This window comes from Oryctolagus cuniculus, chromosome 8 (genome assembly GCF_051225735.1).
Source record: "Oryctolagus cuniculus isolate XC-2025 breed Fujian yellow rabbit chromosome 8, ASM5122573v1, whole genome shotgun sequence".
Classification (NCBI taxonomy): Eukaryota; Metazoa; Chordata; class Mammalia; order Lagomorpha; family Leporidae; genus Oryctolagus; species Oryctolagus cuniculus.
Genome location: NC_142874.1, coordinates 59,257,351 through 59,278,766, shown reverse-complemented (window position 1 = coordinate 59,278,766; position 21,416 = coordinate 59,257,351).

Below are 21,416 nucleotides of genomic sequence, written 5' to 3'. Positions count from 1 at the left end.
CAGGAGCCAGGAACTACATTCTGGACTTCCACATTAGTGCAAGGGGCCCATCACCTGCTGCTTTTGCAGGAATCAGGATAGGAAGCAGAGCAGTTGGGAGCTGAACAAACACTCCCTTATGGAATGTGGGCCTGCAAGTGTTGGCTTGACCCACTGTTCCAAAATGCTGCCTCCGATGAAGAGAATGGTTGTCTGTTTTTTGTTTTGCTCTTATTGATACTGTCTGACATCTAGAAAAGTATATATGTATTTTTAAAATAGCCAAATGTTTCATACACAATGTACAACTACTTTTCATGAAGAAAAATAATGTTTCCAAACAATTCACTGTGACTATGCTCACCAAATTTCTGGTACTTTATTTGCTATATAAGATTACTCTTGGGGCCAGCACTGTGAAGCAGTGGGTTAAGCCCTGGCCTGCATTGCCAGTATCCTACATGGTCACTGGTTCGAGTTCCAGCTGCTTCATTTCTGATCCAGCTCCCTACTAGTACTCTTGGGAAAGCAACAGAGGGTGGCCCAAGTCCTTAAGACCCTGCACCCACTTGGGAGACCCAGAGGAGGCGCCTGCCTTCTACCTTCAGATAGGCTCAGCTCCAGCTTTTGAGGCCATTGGGGAGTGAACCAGCAGATGAAAGACCTCTCTCTCTCTCTTTCTCTCTCTCTAGTTCTACCTCTCTGTAACCCGGCCTTTCAAATAATAAATAAATAAATAAATAAAAGATTGCACTCAGTATAGAAGCAAAATGCAATTTTTAAAATTCTGATGCTATGAAAATGCATGTTAGCTATTTGTATTCCCTTTTAAAATATCTTCTTATTGTACCCTATTACAATAACTCACTATAGTTGAAAAGAGAAATTATATTTGAAAAATGAAAATAAAACATCCTTTCAGGAAATGTTCGAAACAAAACACAAAGTAATATTTGAGCTTACATGCATGAAATCTCACTCTATAACTCTATTTTCAAAATGGATTACTTACATGCACTAAGGAACTTACATGACTATATAAGAATTACTGTAACCTATTAAAGAAAGACTGAAAATGTAGAAATGCCAAGTACATTTGGGAGCAATTTTCTATAATGGAAAATAAAGAACAGTCTACTGAATAATGAACATATTTATTGATAGCTTTTAGAATCTTTTATTTATATAAAGGAAATAAATTTCTTATATTTCCTATATAAGGATAATTTCCACCCTCCCTCAATTTCACCCTCTCTCCTCCTTCATTTCTTATTTTTTGTCTAATTTTTAAAATGACATACTTTCAATTTACTTTATAATTACAAGATTAACCCTCCACTACATAAGGAATTCAACAAGCAGTAATTAGAAAAAAAAAAAAAAACACTTCCTCAAGAATATAGACAATGGATATAAATAATAACCAAATCTCAAAGCATCAATTTTGCTCATGTACATCATATTTTTTCACTCAGTATATTAGTTACCATAAATCAGGGAAGCATATCATATTTGTCTTTTTGGAAATGGCTTTTTTCATTAAGCATAATGGTCTCCAGTTGCATTCATTTTGTTGTCGAAGACAGGATTTCATTCTTTTTATGGCTGAGTAGAATTCCAACTTGTATACATACCACGATTTATTTTTCTTTTTTTTTTTAAAGATTTATTTATTTGCTTCATAGGCAGAGTTACAGACATAGAGAGGTAGAGACAGAGAGAAAGGTCTTCCATCCACTGGTTCACTCCCCAAATGACTGCAACTGCCGGAGCTGGGCTGATCAGAAATCAGGAGCCAGGAGCTTTCAGGTCTCCCATGGAGCCCAAGGACTTGGGCCACCTTCCACTGCTTCCCTAGGCCATCAGCAAGGAGCTACACAACAGCATGGGCCCCATCACAATTTCTTTATTTAATAATCAATTGATGAACATCTGGTTTTATTCCATATCTTAACTATTGTGAATTGAGCTATATTAAACATGGGGTACAGATAACTCTTTTATATGCTAAAAATGATGCCTTAATTAATTTTTCTCCCTGTTTGAATTCTATTAAGATAAAATAATCAGTAGTTCATAAATCATTGATAATAACCTGTAGTTCATAAATCTATAGAAAATAGACAACATTTTTAGAATTTTTAAAGATGTATTTATTTGAAAGAGTTACAGGAAGAGTGGGAGAGATAGAAAGATATCTTCCATCTGCTGGTTCATTCCCCAGATGGCTTCAGTGGTCAGTCTCCGGCAGAAGCCAGGAACTAGGATTTTCATCTGGATTTCTGGTAGCAGGGGCTCAAGCACTTTGACCAGCATTGCTGGTCTTTCCAGGATATTAGCAGGGAGCTGGATTTGGAAGTAGAGCAGCTGGGACTCGAACTGGTGTCCATATAGGATGCTAATATCTCAGGCAGCAGCTTCGCCCACTACATCATAATGCTGGCCCCAGAAAATGTTTTTTGAAAAAAATTTTACATATACTTGGAAAAATATATGCTTAAAATGACTTTGTACAAAAAAAAAAAAAAATGAACAGCATCCCAGAAAGCTTCTACAACACTTTCCTGCTACAATATAAATTTTCTATTCAATGTTCAATTATATTGATCTAAAATTATTACATTAGTATCATTCAAAGTATATATCATCTCTTTATTAATTTTAGCACATCTCATGACATATAATGAAATAGCTTGAAGACATGAATGAAATCATGAAAAGAATATACTTGAGTACCCATGACTTTAAACAGCTAATAGATATTTCCTAGTGGGAAAAAAAGGGAAAATTTCAGGAGAAATAAAATTAGAAAAAATCAAGCTTATCTAATTAAGTGTAATTAAGTGCAGCAAGTGAATCTGAAAATGCCATAGTATTAAAATGTACCAGTTTGAATTGATATCTGCTTCATTTTAATTATAATATTCACAATAAAATAGACGTATTGCCTCCTAAAACACGTATTGGACTTATCTTATTGACTTAAAATATTAGACAACTTTGAATTTTGTATAATACTTAACAGAGGGCCACTTTTTATTTGAAAACTAGTCAAGTCTATTTGATAGTCTAAAGGAGAGAATTTTAAGGGATTAAATACTTAAACAGAGGGGCAGTATTTTTACATGTTCTTTGAATTCACTTTTAGGCTAATTGAAAATTTGTGAGTAAAATCAAACAAGGTAGTGATTTCAGTGAAGTGCAATGCTTACATTTTCAACTCATAAAACACTATCCAATAAATATTTAGTCAGGGTTTCACAAACTGTGTAACTTTTAGCTCAATGGTTCGCTCTCTAGAAAAGAAACCATAATTTAACTTCCCAATATCTCTCTTTATAAATATTTCAAATTAAATACTTAAATTAAGATTTTCAGTTTGATATGTTTCCAAAATATCTATCATCCCATCAAGCTCCTCATCACTTCAACTATGATTTTCTAATACCTTTTTCTTCTGCTTACCTGTGTGCTTCTTTTCCTAAAACAAATCTTATGAATACAAAATGAACAGTGGTATTCCTAACATTTTTTGACCCTTTGGATAACACGGGCCTGTATACCTCTTTATTAATACCTAATATATCTAGAGCATTTGTACCAATCCCAGTTTCAGTTTTCTTATTAGGAGTACAGCTTGAGGCCAAAAATATCCTAAGTGTGATCCTTCAGGCCTAACTATAGGCAATTACAAGGCTTTGCCTGGCAGGTCTCAAGGGAAAAACTGCCAAGTCCGTGTCAGACAGCAGGCACAGCCAATTCATTATAGTTCTCTGGAGGAAATTTTAGTCTGGGATACAGTCCCACTGGGCCAGCATGCTCATACACATAGCTTCACAGCTAAGCCAATCATCTCTATTCAGTGGCCTCTTACAGGGGATCTTGGTTGGGACATTTTTCTTGGCTTGACTAAGTGTTTTCCTACTCCCAATCCTTCTTATATTTCTTCCTGTCCCTACATCAGCAAAAAGCAGGAACCATTTTTGGGGGCTCTTTATCAGTGAAAGAGTTCTGTCTGTCAAACTGCATGTTATGTGGCCCTCACTTGGTGCCATAATGTAGGGGGAAATCCAACACTATAGAGCTGTCTCTTACTTGTGCTGCCCCAGTAAGTGATTAAAGGCTTGACTGATGGTATGTTTGATTCATTGTCCTTATGGACTCCCCTGACATCTAGAAGTGCAGTACCTCAGTGTGTGCGTTTTGCATGTTTCTGTGAACAACTGCATTCTATCAATAAGGAAACTTGATAAAAAAAAGATGTATGATTGGCATGGGGTTATGGCACAGTGGGTCAGCTGCCACCTGGATTGGCTGAATCTCACACTGGATTGCCAGTTCAAGGCTCAGCTAATCAGCTTCTGAACCAGGTCCTTGTCAATGCTTACTGGAAGCAGTGGATATTTGCCAGTACTTGAGACCTTGATACCTACTTGGGAGGCCCAGATGGAGTTCCTGGCTCCTGGCTTCAGCCTGGCTCAGCCCTAACTGATGTGGCCATTTGAGGAGTGAACCACAATCATTGGAAGATTCTAAGATTCTCTCCCTCTCTCTCTCTCTCTCTCTCTCTCTTTCTCTCTCTCTTTGTGTGTTTGTGTGTCTGTATGTGTGTGTGTGTCTGTGTCATTGTCCCTATTCCTTTCTTTGTGCCTTTCAAATAAGCACATAATCTTTAAAATATGTGTGTTACTGTCATTTTACATATTAAGAAAGTTACAGTGGATTCCGAATGCTTTGCTTAAATTCACATACTGATTAATTGGAGAACTTATCTTCCATTTGATGCCTTTCTCTTGATACACATTTTCTACATCATAGTGTGCCTGCAAATTACTTATTCTTGTTTAAAATCTATTGATGCAATTGATGTAGAGTTTTCATGTATTTTTTAATTCCTAGTTCTACTCCACAGAGGCAAGTATGATTAATACTCTTTATAATACTATCTTCTCTATTTCTAAATATGCATATATAGAGACATGCATTCCTACATATACATATAAATCCTTTTGAAATTGCTTATTTTACTTATGAAAATATTTGACATATTTAATAATCATCTATTTAATACACATCTACTTAAGTACTTTTAATGGAGGCATAGTGATCCTTTCTATTTAACAATCTATTTATTCTGCCTATTTAAGTTTCCCTTTTGATTTACTTACACATTTTTATTTTGCAAAAGATGCTACATTAATAATTTTGGGGCTTATACATTAATACAGTGTTGTAAGCCTAATTAGACCACCCTGAAATGCATTTACTGAGGTCCTGATGTCTAATGCCTCAGAAAGTGACCTCATTTGAAGGTAAGGTCTTTATAGAGGTGATGAAGTTAAAGTGAAGTCATTGGGTGGGCTCTAATCCACTGTGACTAAGGTTCTTAGTAAATGGGGAAATTTGAAAACAGAGATGGGCATAGAATGAAGACAGTGTGAAGAATGTAGAGAAAAACAGGGAGATGACAGCCACGTACATGCCAAGTACTGTGACCTGGATTTTCATAGCCCTCAAGCAGAACTGGCCCTGCCAACAGTTTAATCTCCTGCTTCCAGCCTCCAGACATGTGAACCAATGAATTTCTGTTGTTTGTTCTACCCTGTCTGTGACACTTTGTTCTAACATATCTGACAAACTCATATGTATATTACTTTATGTAAGCTTGTTGAGTCAAGTCATGGATTTCCTACAATTTTGTATTATATACCAAGGTGTTCACTGAAAATTTCATGACAACTTATATTGTCTATATTAGTCTTTTTATTAGAAAAGTATTTTAAAATCCTATTCTCATAATTTGTACACATGCACAGTGCTAAAAGTTAATTTGGTCAGAGAAAGCTGATAAATAGGAGTAATAATTTGCTTTGGGATATTTTTGCTAATGTAGACTTTGTGACTTGTAAATGGATCTACTCTATTAATGACTACTTTAACAGTGCAGTTTAAAGTCGGTATGGAAAAAAATTAATTGGTGTAAGCAAGTTTGTTAATTTTAACACAATCTCATGGCTATATTATGAAATAAACTTGAGTTGTCCTGGATGCTAATTTCTGACTTATATGAATAATTTCTGGCATAGAGTAGGCACAAGAATATTAGATGGACACATTGATCCATATGTGGATGGGTAGGTTTTATTTGTATTTGAAGACACTGAGAAAATCCACTAAGAGTTTTATAGCTCACAAAGTCATATAAGTTGATTCAGAGACATCAAAACATTCTGAACTTGAAACTGCAAGGAGAAAACAAGAACATACTTGATTTTCTTTTTTCAAAAATTTACAAGTTTTACAGGTGCATTGAAAGCTTTCCTTATTGATAAGGGCCCTGCGATCAATGAACTCATAGGTTACAGAGGACTGTGAGGCTTTTAAGTTGACATAAAGTTAGTCTTTTTTGGAAAATTGCAATAGTATTTTTAACTGGATAATATTTACTGTTCTCTGACTTTCTTGTAAGTGAAACTTAGGATGACTTTGAGTTACCCAGCTTTCGTCCTTTTGGACAAAACATAGATGAAGCGAAAAGTGATTTATGCCTATCAAACATGTCACACTGTTTTTTTCTTCTTTGTCATTTTTCAGGAAATTTATGAGAATCCTAGAACTTTTTTTTATATTTGTGATGTTATTTGCCAATCTCTAAGACAGTTACTAAATCCACAAGTTTTCACATTGCTTTCTCCTCCACTACAATTAAATCCATTTTATTTATGCTATGCACTTGCCTCCTGTAAAAGTAACAAACATTTATTTAATGCTCAGGAATTAACTATTGAATATCTCAATGAATGAAATTAGCTGACAGTGATAATTAGTGTTTTATACCAGGATTTCAAGTAGTAATGTTTTGTTAAACAACTATATCTCATAATTAAATAATAGGCCTCAAGTTGTATACTTTAATAAGATGCTAAAATTCAATGAATCAACAAATGCTTTCTTTTGAATCACCATTTTTCAAATGCATCTCAACTCATTCTCTATCATTCTCACATTCCTCCTTTTCTTTAGCCTTCTAATTCTCTATTTAATTCTTATTTTATTTTATTTTATTTTATTTTGACAGGCAGAGTGGACAATGAGAGAGAGAGAGAGAGAGAGAGAGAGAGAGAGAGAGAGAGAAAGGTCTTCCTTTTGCCGTTGGTTCACCCTCCAATGGCCGCCGCGGCCGGAGCGCTGCGGCCGGCGCACTGCGCTGATCCGAAGGCAGGAGCCAGGTGCTTCTCCTGGTCTCCCATGGGGTGCAGGGCCCAAGCACTTGGGCCATCCTCCACTGCACTCCCGGGCCACAGCAGAGAGCTGGCCTGGAAGAGGGGCAACTGGGAAAGAATCCGGCACCCTGACCGGGACTAGAACCCGGTGTGCCAGCGCCGCAAGGCGGAGGATTAGCCGCGGCGCTGGTTCTCTATTTAATTCTTTAGGCAAAGTTTTCCCATAGGGCATTTTCAATTGACTTACATCTGGGAAGACCTCACCCCTCCCAACATCTCCTCCTGGAGTTCTCTGTCTGCTGCCTCACACACTTCAGAATCTTACTTATATCCTTTCTAAAATTGCCAGCCTATCCACTCCCAGCGTGCCCTCTCTCTCTCATCTGCTTTATTGTTATCTTTCCATGTCACCATTTATCTAATTGGATATTTACTTACCTTTACCGTACCTTTATTATTTTTCTTGCTTTTAGAAGGTAAGTGCCATAGGCAGGACCCATTCCAAACTTTGCCTGCTGTATATCTGATCTTCCCAGAACAGTGTCTAGAACATCTGTGCACCTGCATATGCACATGTACATGATGTTCATTGGGAAATGAAGAAATAAATGCATTAACTTTCACCACTATCAATTATCTTTTCTCAGAATTTGTATTGCATGTATTTTCTGAATGTTTCAACACTCAGTGAAATGGCACAACCTCATAGACTTATAGTGTCCCTCTAACTTACCATTTCCAACACCTACTATAACCATAGGTCATTTTTGAACATTTATGAAATAAATTATTTTCTTCATGAAACTATTTCCTTTTTTAATTTCCTTCACTCTATACTATAATGATGGCTTCATTCTTATAAAGATTCTAGGTCTAATTCATCTGTTTCCTCAGTACCCTGAACAATGACTGGGAACATTATAAACAATATGGAAACATATGTAACTGTGAATATTTGCATTTTTGTGTGAGATAATCCTATTCCTAATTTTTTTCAAATGAAAAGTGTTGACGTTTTTAACTACTGTATAACATACACACATATCCACAAGCATAACTGTTTTATTTATTGTTAAAAACTTAGATTATTCTGATTACATGACCAGTTATTGAAACACTATAACTATCTTCCCAAGAACTAAGTTCACCAATGAATATCATTCACATTCATTCTCAATGTGAAGCCCCATGTTATTATCAGGAATTTACTAAGTTTTAAATTATATAATATTTTAGTTCTGCACTTATGATTACCTACATTATTATCTATTTATACTTTGAATAATTGATATTTATCTAATCATTAGAAAGATAATGAATATTAAAATATTTTTTCATATATAATATATTAATTGTCATATGCAAATAACAATGAGATGAAACAATAACAGGTGTGCCATTTAAGCATTCTGTTGTTTAAGGGACACTAGATAAATGTATTAACTAATCCTATAACAACTCCTAAAATTTGAGGTTGAAAGTAAGAGAAATTGACAGCTATTTACAGTCTAACATTCTTGCCCTTATGAGTTCATCCTTTTATCTCCTAGCATTTAGGTGAACAAGCGGTCACATTTATAGTAGGATATACCATCCTTTCATATTATTCTGTATGTGTGTGTATGTGTGAGAGAGGGAAAGAGAGAGAGCAAAGAGAGAGAGAGAGAGACTGACATTGAATCAGTAATAAAAAGCCTCCCAGCAAAGAAGAGTACAGGACCATATGTCTTCACTGCTGAACTCTATCAAGACTTTGAGTAAGAACCAATACCAAATTCTTCCTAAAGTATTAAGTGACTGAAAGGGAGAGAACCTTCACAAAATAATTCTAAGGTCAGTGTAACTTCAATCCTGAGAACCAGAAAAACATACAATCAAAAGAAGTGAACTATAGAAAAATACCTGAGATGAGCGTAGATGAAAAATCCTCAACAAAATACTACCAAACTAAATTCAACAACACATCAGGAAGATCAGCAAAAAGATCAAGTGTGATTTATCCAGTGATGCAAGGTAGTTCAATATATGCAAATCAACAAACGCAATACATCACATCAACAAAATGAAGGATAAAAATGATTATTTCAATATATGCAAATAAAGCAATTGATAAAATATAATATTCTTTCTTGACAAAGTACCTTCAAAATAGGTATAGAGAAATATACCTCAGCACAACTAAGGCTTCATATGACAAATTCACAGTTACCATCATATCAATTGGGAAAAAGGCAGAAGCATTTCCATTAACATTCTCTTAACACTGTTATTTACCATAGTTCTGGAAGTTTTAGTCATATCCATTAGACAAGAAAAAGAAAGCAAAGTGACAAATTGGAAAAGAGTACATCAAATTATCTCTGTTTGCTGAAGACATGATCCTTTATTTAGGGGAACAAAAAGTCTCCACTGAGAGACTATTGGAGCTCAGTAAAGAATTCAGCAATGTTGCAGGATCTAAAATGAACATGCAAAAGTCAATTGTATTTCTCTACAAGAATAATTCTCTGGCTGAGAAAGAACTTATAATATAACTCCCATTAATAATGGCTACACAAGTTTAAATAACTTGTGATAAATTTCACCAACTATGTGAAAGATCTTTACAATAAAAATTATAAAATATTAATGAAAGAAATAGAATAACTTTCAAAAAAGAAAAAAAAGTATTTCATGTTCATTGGATTCAAGTGCTAATATCATCAAAATTGTGCTATCCAAAGCAAATTACAGATTCAATGCTATCTCAAAGTACCAAGGAAATCCACACATTTAGGGAAAACAATCCCAATTCATATGGAAGCAGAAAAGACCTCAAATAACCAAAACAATCTTATACAATAAAAGCAAGGAGGGAAGCATCACAAAACAAGATTTTAAGACATACTACAGGGTAGTAATATTAAAAATCCTGAGTACTGGCACAAAAATAGAGATATGGATCAATGAAACTGAATAGAAACATCAGGAGTTAATCCATATATTTACAATCAAGTTATCTTTGATAAACAATCTAACATCATTCAGTGGAATCAGAGCAGTCTCTTTAACAAATGGTGTTGGGAAAAATTGGGTTTTCACATGCAGGAATTTGTAATAAGACCCCTATCTTCACTCTATAAAAAAATCAGCTCACTATGTATCAAGGATCTAAGCTTAAGATTTGAAATCATTGAATTACTAGAGGAAAACATGGGAGAGATGTGGCAATAAAATAGCATAGGTAAAGACTTCTTTTGTAAGACCTCAGAAGTGCAGAAAATAAAAAATAGGCAAATGGGATTTCATCAAGCTAAAATGTTTCTGCACAGATAAGAAAACCAAGTTAAGAGGCAATTGATGGAATGTGATAAAATATTTGAAAACTATGCATCTGAAAAAGGATTAATATACAGAATATATTTGTCAGCAGTTCAAGAATCTCAATAGCAACAAAATAATCCAGTTAAAAAATGGGCAAACAATCTGACAGGTATTTTTCAAAGATGAAATATGAGTGACCAATAGACACTTGAGAAAATACTCAGGATCACATACCATCAGGAAAATGCAAATAAAAAAAAAACACAATGTGGTATCACCTAACTCCAGTTAGAATTTCTGTTCCCAAAAATAAATAATAATAATGTTAGTAATAATAATTATAACACCAAATGCTAGCGAGGATATGGGAAAAAAAGATACCTTTATAAGCTGTCACTGGGAATGAGACCTTTTACAACCAATATGGAAAAGAGTATGGAGATTGCTCAGAAAACTGAAACTTTATCTAACAAATGATCTAACTATCCCACTCCTTGTTATATATCCAAAGGAAATGAAATCAGCTATGGAACAGATACATGCATTCCCATGTTTATAGCACCTCAATTCACAGAGAGAAAATGACCACAATGAGAATTGTCAAAATCCTGGTTGCACCAAGCACTTGTACAGTGGGATCCTCACAGGAAGGAACAACATATGTGCATGTGTTGTTAATGGTGGGGAATCATGACTTTCCTGGAACTGAGGTGGTAAACTGGTACTCAGGTACTGCCAATTATTCATGAAAATGCATGCCCAGTGTAGCTATAATTGCTGCAAAACTAATTTTAATTAAGATATTTTCTTATATATTTCATGAACATATGTTTTAAAACATTATGGAATTTGAATAATATCTCCCTGCTGGTCATTTTTCTGACAAAGCTATCCAAACCATTTCTTCCAAGCTGCCTGATCAGGAGTGTGTGTGTGCTAGCATGATATAAAATGCAGTTGCAGAAGAAAATGCATTGAAAGCAGAAAATCTTGTTTGACATCTTACAGAAGGTAAAAATGAACATATTTATCTGATTTTGAGTTCTGTTTTTTGGTACTAAACAGTAACATAAGCCAATTGTGATCTAGAGATTTTTTGTTGAAAGATATTATTACATAGAATATATTCTGGATTAACTGTTAAAGTTATATTTCTTTTTATAAATTGGTTCAGCTTAAATTAAATTCCACTTTTTTTGAAGATGGCTGAATAGTGAGGGTGCGCACTGATAGTCTGGGAAAAGATAGTTTAATAAAAGTGAAGTTACTGTAGTCTCAGAGAAAGGCTCCACAAAAAAATTGCAGAGGAAAATCTTCCGCATCTAGTGGATGTGACACGAAGGACCTACAGGGAGAGCAAGGATGCCCACGGCTCGGAAGCCCAGCCGCGGAGTCTGCACAATAGTGCTGGAAGGGGAGATGAGACAAAAACCTCAGTAGCCCAAGACATTGGTGGGGAAATGGCAGAAAGAGCCTAGAGGGAACTAGGCTTGAAGCCCTGCTAGGGAAAGTTCACCAGGCTGACTGGAGGAGAGAAAAAAAAATGAATAAATGAGGGGAATCGGCACAGACACGAGCCTCTCTCTCCACTTACCTTACAAAGCCGATCAAGACAAAGAGCAGGCGCCATTCTGAACATACGTAAAGTGGCGCCCGCCATCAGCCAAGCAGAAAAACCTGACTCTGGTGGGGAGAAATTACTGGAGGTTAGGACCTAGTGAAGGTGTGGACCTAATGAACTGGGACTGTGAAAATCTGAGGGTTGGCAAGAGAATTCATGGAATACACAAACTCAGCAACCTTGGCTACCTGATGGGAGACTGCAGAGAAATTTGAGACCACACTGAGGGCTACATAGACCCTTTGTGTGGTCCTTGGGGCAGAGCAGATGAATACCCACAGGGACCATATTTCATAAATTGACTACCCTCAATTCTGCTCAGCTGTGCGGAATACTTCCTTTCTGAGTCAGAGAGAGAGAGAGAGACAGTGAGAGAGAGAACAACCTGGGTGAGTCACCTTTGGAACACCCTTAACCCTGAAGAACCAAACAGAGCTCTCTGGCCACACTCATCACAGCCTCTAAGGATCCATCAAAAGCAGAGAGTCCACTTAATCTAGAGTCATAGTATAATGAGAAAAACCACTGCAGCAAAGAAACCAAGGAATATATCCACAATGTCAAGCAACAAACTCAGAAACCAAGGAAACAAGAACAAGGAAGACACTATGACCACCCCCCAAATGAACAAGACACCCCAATTCAAGATTATGAAGATGATGAAATAGAAGAAATGCAAGAAATGGATCTCAAAAAATTGATAAGAACATTAACAAGTTCTCAAAAACAAATTCTTGAACTACAGAAATCTTTACTGGACAGGATAGAAAATCTCTCTCGTGAAAATGAAATCTTAAGGAGGAATCAAAATGAAATGAAGCAACTAGTAGAACAAGAAACTGTGATAGTGAAGAGAAATCATAATGAAATGAAGAACTCAATAGATCAAATGACAAACATATTAGAGAGCCGTAAAAACAGAATGAGTGAAGCAGAAGAGAGAATATCGGACTTAGAAGAAAGAGAACAGGAAAGTATACAGTTAAACCAAAGAAAAGAAGAGGAAATTAGAAATCTAAAAAATATTGTTGGGAATCTACAGGATACTATTAAAAAGCCCAAACTTTAATCATTATGTAGTGCCCCTCTTTGTCTCTCTTAACAGTTTTTGTGTCAAAGTTTATTTTGTCTGATATTAATATGGCTACACCTGCTTTTTTTTTTTTTTTTTTTTTTTTTTGGTTTCTGTTGGCATGGAATATCTTTTTCCAACCTTTCACTTTCAGTCTGCATGCATCTTTGTTGGAAAGATGTGTTTCTTGTAGGCAGTAAGTAGATGGGTTTTGTTCCTTAATCCATTCAGCCAGTCTGTGCCTTTTAACTGGAGAGTTGAGTCCATTAACTTTCAATGTGAGTATTGTTAAGTAGTAACTTTGCTCTGCTGTTTTACCAAAGATATTTTCTAGTATATGCTTTGAACTTCCCATGATCTTTTACTGTGAGGTTTTCTTCCTTTACCTTCTTTCATATTGATGGCGTGTTTCTCTGTTTCTGTGTGTAGCCCATCTTTAAGCATTTTTTACAGGGCTGGACAAGTGGCAACAAATACTTTCAATTTCTGTTTGCTATGAAAGGTCTTTATTTCACCTTCATTCACAAATGAAAGCTTTGAAGGATATAATATTCTGGGCTGGCTTTTTTTCTCTCTTAGTACCTGGGCTATATCTTGCCATTCCCTTCTAATCTGTAGGGTTTCTGATGAGAAGTCAGCTGTGAGTCTTATTGGAGAACCTCTGAGAGTAATCTGACATTTCTCTTTTGCACATTTTAGGATCTTTTCTTTATGTTTCTCTGTGGTGAGTTTAATTACAACGTGTCGTGGTGAGGATCTCTTTTGGTCGTGTTTATTAGGGATTCTATGAGCTTCCTGTAATAGGATGTCTCTGTCCTTCCCCAAACCCAGGAAGTTCTCTGCTAGTATCTCACTAAAAAGGCCTTCTAATCCTTTCTCCCTCTCCATGCCTTCAGGAACTCCTAGAACCCGAATGTTGGGTTTTTACACTTTGTGTTTCTGTGTGGGTGCAAACTGATGAAATCTTTACTTAATATATACTAAATCGATCTTCTGTATATGAAGATAATTGAAAATGAATCTTGATGTGAATGTAATGGGAGAGGGAGCGGGAAATGGGAGGGGTGCGAGTGGGAGGGAAATTATGGGGGGGGGAAGCCATTGTAATCCATAAACTATACTTTGGAAATTTATATTTACTAAAAAAAAAGAGATGGGCCAAGGACTTCAATAGACATTTTTCAAAGAGGAAATCCAATGGCCAACAGACACATGAAAAAATGTTCAAGATCACTAGCAATCAGGGAAATGCAAATAAAACCACAATGAGGTTTCACCTCACCTCAGGTAGAATGGCTCACATACAGAAATCTACCAACAACAGATGCTGGAGAGGATGTGGGGAAAAGGGGACACTAACCCACTGTTTGTGGGAATGCAAACTGGTTAAGCCACTATAGAAGTCAGTCTGGAGTTTAATCAGAAACCTGAATATAACCCTACCATACAACCCAGCCATCCCACTCCTTGGAATTTACCCAAAGGAAATGAAATTGGCAAACAAACAAGCTGTCTGCACATTAATGTTTATTGCAGTTCAATTCACAATAGCTAAGACCTGGAACCAACCCAAATGACCATCAACAATACACTGGATAAAGAAATTATGGGACATGTACTCTATCGAATACTATACAGCAGTCAAAAACAATGAAATCTGGTAATTTGCAACAAAATGGAGGAATCTGGAAAATATATGCTGAGTGAATTAAGCCAGTCCAAAAGGGACAAAAATCATGTGTTCTCCCTGATCGGTGACAACTAACTGAGCACCAAAAAGGAAACCTGTTAAAGTGAAATGGACACTATGAGAAACAGTGACTTGATCAGCCCTTGTCCTGACTGTTGATGAACAACTAAATACATTATCCCTTTTAGTATTTTTTTGGTTGTTCTACTTAATACTATTGGTTGAATTCTGTAATTAATACACAGTTATTCTTAAGTGTTGAAACTTAACTCAAAAGTGATCCCTGTTAAATATAAGAGTGGAAATAAGAGAGGGAGGAGATGTACAATTTGGGACATGTTCAATCAGACTTGCCTCAAATGGTAGAGTTAGAAACATACCAGGGGATTCCAATTCAATCCCATCAAGGTGGCATGTACCAATGCCATCTCACTAGTCCCAGTGATCAATTGCTGTTCACAATTGATCATAATGATAGGACTAAGAGTCAAAGGGATCACATAAACAAGACTAGAGTCTGAAAATACTAACCGATAGAATAAAAGAAAGGGAGAGAACGATCCAACATGGGAAGCGGGATACACAGCAGACTCATAGAATGGCAGATGTCCAAACAGCACTCTGGCCTTGGAATCAGACTTAAGGCATTCAGATCCAGCTGTAAAGCCCATGAGAGTATTTCAGGCATGGAAAGCCAAGACACTCTGTCAAAAAAAAAAAAAATGGCCTAAATGAAAGATCTCTGCGAGTGAGATCCTAGTGGAAAGAACAGGTCATCAAAGGAGGTACCTTTCTCTGAAGGGAGGAGAGAACTTCCACTTTGACTATGACCTTGTCTAAATATGATTGGAGTCGGCGAACTCAAACGGCCTCCATAGCCTTGACAAGTCATTATAAGAGCCTAAGGTGATTCCTGAGGCCATAAACAAGAGTGTCAATTTGTTAAGTCAACAACAGGAGTCACTGTGCACTTACTCCTCATATAGGATCTCTGTCCTTAATGTGCTGTACATTGAGATTTAAGGCTATAACTAGTACTCAAACAGTATTTTTCACTTTGTGTTTCTGTGTGGGTGCAAACTGTTGAAAGCTTTACTTATTATATGCTAAATTGATCTTCTGTATATTAAGTTAATTGAAAATGAATCTTGATGTGAATGGAAGGGGAGAGGGAACGGGAGATGTGAGGGTTGCGGGTGGGAGGGAAGTTATGGGAGAAAAAGCCATTGTAATCCATAAGCTGTACTTTGGAAATTTACATTCCTTAAATCAAAGTTCAAAAATAAATGAATTTAAAAAAAGCACAACACAGTCAAGCTCAACAAAGATGGCAATTGATAGTGAAAATCTGCAGCAGAATTTAAGGGGCCAGTGCAGGGAGTAAAGAGTCTACAACCTATGGGTTACCTATTGGGGTTTTATTAATTATTTTCATCAGAGAGATTTCATTACATTTTTAAAGAAAAGGGTGAATGTTTAGCCTGATGGTTAAGACACTCACTGCCCATGTTAGAGAGTACCTAGGTTCAGTTTCTGGCTTTGGCTTCTGACTCCTGCTTCCTGCTATTGCTGACTTTGAGAGGCAGCAGTCATAGCCCAAGTAATTGGGCTTCCTATGGATTGTGTTTCAGGCTCCTGGCTTTGGTCTTGGCCCAAACCCCAGTTGTTCTGTGCATGGAGGGAGTGAATCAGTTAGTGGGAATTTTATTCCTGTTTCTGTGTCTCAAACAAATAAAAAAGAATAATCTTATAAAATAAATAAATAAATAAAATTCCATTTTTTATCTTTTCCTAGCTTTTTCTAATGTCTATCTATCTTCTCTCTCTCCATCATCTGTCAGTATATTATTATCTTTTTTTTTTTACTCTCGATTACTTTTATTTTTAAAATTTTGTACTACAGGATATATTTTACAAAATTAATTGCTTTTCTCATGGCTGAATGATGCATTGGTCAAAATAGCTAATAGTATCACACAGGATAAGAATGTGTTAAAATAGGTTTTTCTTAATATGGATTAATAGGGAACTAGTAAATGAAAGCAGCTTAATATAATTACTTACCTTGCTAATAAATCCTGATACTTCATCTTATTTTTATAATGTTAATAATAGTCTATTTTTTCAAAACATTATTCAATACCTACCAGCTAATGAAAGTGTGGACCTAGTCCTCCTGGGATAAATCATTTAGAGTCCATCACAACTGCTACCAGTTTTAACCTCAAGTAATTTTCCCAGAATGTGTTTCAACTACTTTAAACATATTTTATAAAAACATATTTTTATAGCTACATTGTGTTAGAAATGAACCAATTTTATGTAAATGAACATTCTGCATTCTGCAGATAAAACATGCTAATTTTAACAATTTCAGACATCTGTGACAGAATTTCTAAACTACCCGGCTGGATTAAGCTGACAAATGTGGAAAAGTAATACATGGTTAGTCACCTTTTAATTCTTACATTTACATTAAACTAGCACTTCAAAGGGCAAGGGTAATTTCACACTTTTAAAGTTTTAAATAGCCTTTATTTCAACTTAAACAAAATGCATCAATATTGAAAGTTAAAATGATTTTTCTTTTCTGTATCTTCTATTTTAAAATCTGTTGAATAATCTTTTCCCTTCCAAATAATTAATACTCCTAAGATTCTGTGAATATTATTGTCTCATAATTTTAATTTTCCAAGATTTTCTATGTTTAAAATGTGCACATATAGGAGCGGATTTTTAATATTATAATCTTACACCTAAAACTTGCTATTTTACAATGTCTATTTACACAAAACTCACATATATGAATGCCTATTATAATATATACTAAATCCAGAGAATAATACGTTATTCACATTTATACCACGTAATATGTGGCAGAAACATTTACCCCTAGCAAACACTTTGTGAAGTGACCATTATTATCTTTATACTCATCAAGTAGAAAAGGACACTGAGGAATAGGTTCTGTGCAGTCACTCCATTATTAGTGCATACGCCAAAGCTCAAAAGCCTTCAAAGGCTTATGCTTATAATAGCAACACCAAAGGAAAACAGTTCATGTTAGAAAGTTTTACATTTCATTTTAGATTTGACAGTTTGTAGTATATTTGAATATTAGCAATATACAGACCTAGGTAATATTAAGCTTTTCTTTAAATGTGGCATTTCATTTATCATTATGTATGTGCCTTAGGAGATAATTATTTCCACTAAGGACAACCCTCAAGTAAATTAATGAAAGTCAATGCCAAAATAGGTTTGAAATTCTCGCTTTCAATATCACACGTGATGATCTGTGTCAACTGGTATACTAAAGCTTCTGCATTCTGTCTGCAGAAGTTATATTCCATTAAATACACATTTTTTTCTTTATTTTAAAAATCGTCAATACACATTTTAATCCAATGACTCATTTTCATTTTGCAAACTGCACACATGGCTGCTTCATTATCAGCTAAGTTTCAGTTTTCTATTTAGTGTTGAATGAGCGAATAGAAGAAACGAGCTGTTTCCTTGCCCCTAGAATGACCCTGGATAAACTGTCGTACTGGCAGGTTCCATGGATTTTAGGAAGTGGGGAGAAAAAAAAATGATAGTCTGAGCATGTGATGGTTAAAGACTGTAGTGCCTTACAGCCGGTCACACAAATCAAAAATACTTGATTTTTATTTTTTTTGAAATTCCTTCCTTCTTTCTTTCTGAACACACTGTTAACCATTTTCAACACTACTAGCAGGAGAATTGTCAGAAAGCTGAGGATGAAGACAGCTGGGTGTCGAGGACTTTCAGCCAAAGACCACATGGAGTGCATCTAGAATTTGAGTAAGTTGAACGATCTCAGTGACAGGCAATGCACACCAAGGAACTAGAGGGAAGCATACAACAGGGCTAAAATGTAGTACAGGCCTGAGTTTATAATGAGCTGTTTGAGAAGGGAGTACAAGCAGGCGAAACAGTGGCTCACTTGGTTAATCCTCCGCCTGCAGCGCAAGCATCCCATTCGGGCGCTGGTTCTAGTCCCGGTTGCTCCTCTTCCAGTCCAGCTCTCTGTTGTGGCCCGGAAAGGCAATAGAAGATGGCCTAAGTGCTTGGGTCCCTGAACCCACATGGGAGACCAGGAAGAAGCACCTGGCTCCTAGCTTCGGATTGGCACAGCGCCGGCCGTAGTGGCCATTTGGGGAGTGAACCAATGAAGGGAAGACCTTTCTCTCTGTCTCTCTCTCACTGCCTATAACTCTACTTCTCAAATTAAAAAACAACAACAAAAACGATGACCAGAAACATCAGGAGTTGGGGGGGGGGGGTTAAAAAAAAACAGAGAGAAGGGAGTACAAGAAAAAGGTGCTTTGCTCTGAATTGGACGTTGTAAGGAGGTGGCATTATACGACTTGGTAACCTAATAAATCCCATATGGAAGGAAGCCGTTTAAGTCTATTTACTACTGCCATCACAAAATACCTGAGTTTGACTTCTGTTTGTTTGTTTTAATAAAGAGAAGAGATTTATTAGGCAGCAGCACCTGCTCAGTTCTGGTGGGGGCTTCATACCTACGTGTGCATAGCATCCTTGCGAGAGTACAAGAATGAGAGAGAGGTCATATTGCAAGACAGGAAGACAGGGAGATTGAAGGGTCAGGCTCACTTTACAATGACTATTCTGCCAGGAACTCACTCAGTCTCCATGACCAACATAAGTCCTTTCCGATGGTGATGACCCTCCATGAACTAACTGCTTCCCCATAGGCCCGTTCATCAAATTCTCCTCTACTGGCCCCTATCATCACCACACTTGGGAACAAGCTTCCAGTAAATGGGTACTTGGAGGGTTGTCTCCACCCATATCCAAAGTCTAACAAAAAGGAGATATGACTGAGGCAATAGTTCGGCTTCACTAAAGAATATTAGTTAGAGAAAGGGAGATATTCAGCATTTTTTTTTTTGCCTCGTCAATGCTCTTGTTCTGTCTGTTTGCACATGATTATGGAGTAGTGTTATTTCTCTCTTGATTCATCATGGTCTAGAGCAGCCTCATTGTGATGTTAGAGGTTTGTAAAATGATGCATATTCTGCAGAACAGCAAGGTGTAGCTGACACTACCATGCCTGCTCCACGTGGCCAGAGACATCCTCTTTCACATATCTGTAAACTAAGTTGTGTGTTTTTATTTTATCAGCCTTCCTTCTATCCCTGCGAAAGTCATTTTCTGTTCCCCATCAAAAAATCCAATGGCAGCAGTACTAGTCCTTGTCCCAAATGGAGGATAGCATTAGGTGGGCATGTAAGGCCTCCTGAAGTGCGCAGGTGTGTCTACAAGCTGTTAGTCTGCTGTGGTTCTGGTTGTTTAGGACTATGGAGGGTGCCTGTTGAGGCTGCCTGCTTCTTAAGAGTTTAAAAGCAGACACAGGGGCTGGCTTTGTAGCACAATACAGAGAGATAAGCAAGCCTCCACTTGTGACCACGGCATCCCATATCAGAGAGGCAGTTTTGAGTCCTGGTTACTCTGCATCTCATCTAGCTCCCAACTAATGCTCCTAGAATGTTGGCCCAGATATTTGGGCCCCAACATTCATGTCAGAGAACTGGGTGGAGTTCCTGACTCTAGGCTTTGGCCTGGCCCAGACCTGATGTTATGGTCCTTTGGTGTGTAAGCCAAAACCTTTCTCCCTCTCCCTCTCCCTCTCCCTCTCCCTCTCCCTCTCCCTCTCCCTCTCCCTCTCCCTCTCCCTCTCCCTCTCCCCCTCCCTCTTCTTCTCCCTCTCCCTCTCAATTGTGTGTCTGTGCTTGCCTTTTCCTCTCTCTCTCTCTGTCACTCTGCCTTCCAAATAAATACATTTTTAAAAACAGAGACAGTCATTTCACTAAATGGTTAAGCTGCTGAATGGGATCTCCGCATCATATATTGCAGTGCCTTGGTTGAGTTGCATTTGCTCAGCTTCTTACTCACCATTTCTGCTATTGCACAGGGATCCTGGCTTCAATCTGGCTAGTCCATGCTGCTGTCAGCATTTAGAAACTGAACTAGCATATGGGGGATCTCTTTCTGTGTCTTTCAAATAAAATGAAAATAAATAAATAAATTTTAAAAAGTTTAAAAAGTTTAAAAATCAAAAATATTTTCTATTTGAGGGTTAAGTACATTGAGAATTGTCAGTATTTCTTTTTCCCATTCCATTGTATTCATCTGTGGAGGCAACAGTTCCAGTCATGGAGGTGACAGATACCCCATGTGAACTTCTTCACATCAAAATTAACCTGACAAGAATGGGATACTACAACCACACAGAAAGTTGAGAAACTAAACTATTTTTTAAAATCTATTGGCAAACATTTGTTGCCTGATAAATACCAGAAACTACTCTAAGAACCAAGGAATACTTGTTAAGTGCATCATTCTTTTTTTAAAAAAAATACTTATTTATTTGTTTGAAAGGCAGAGTTACAGAGAGCTAGAGAGGGAGAGGCTGAGAGAAAGAGAGAGGGAGAGAAACAGGGGTCTTCCATTTGCTGGTTCACTCCTCAGGTGGCC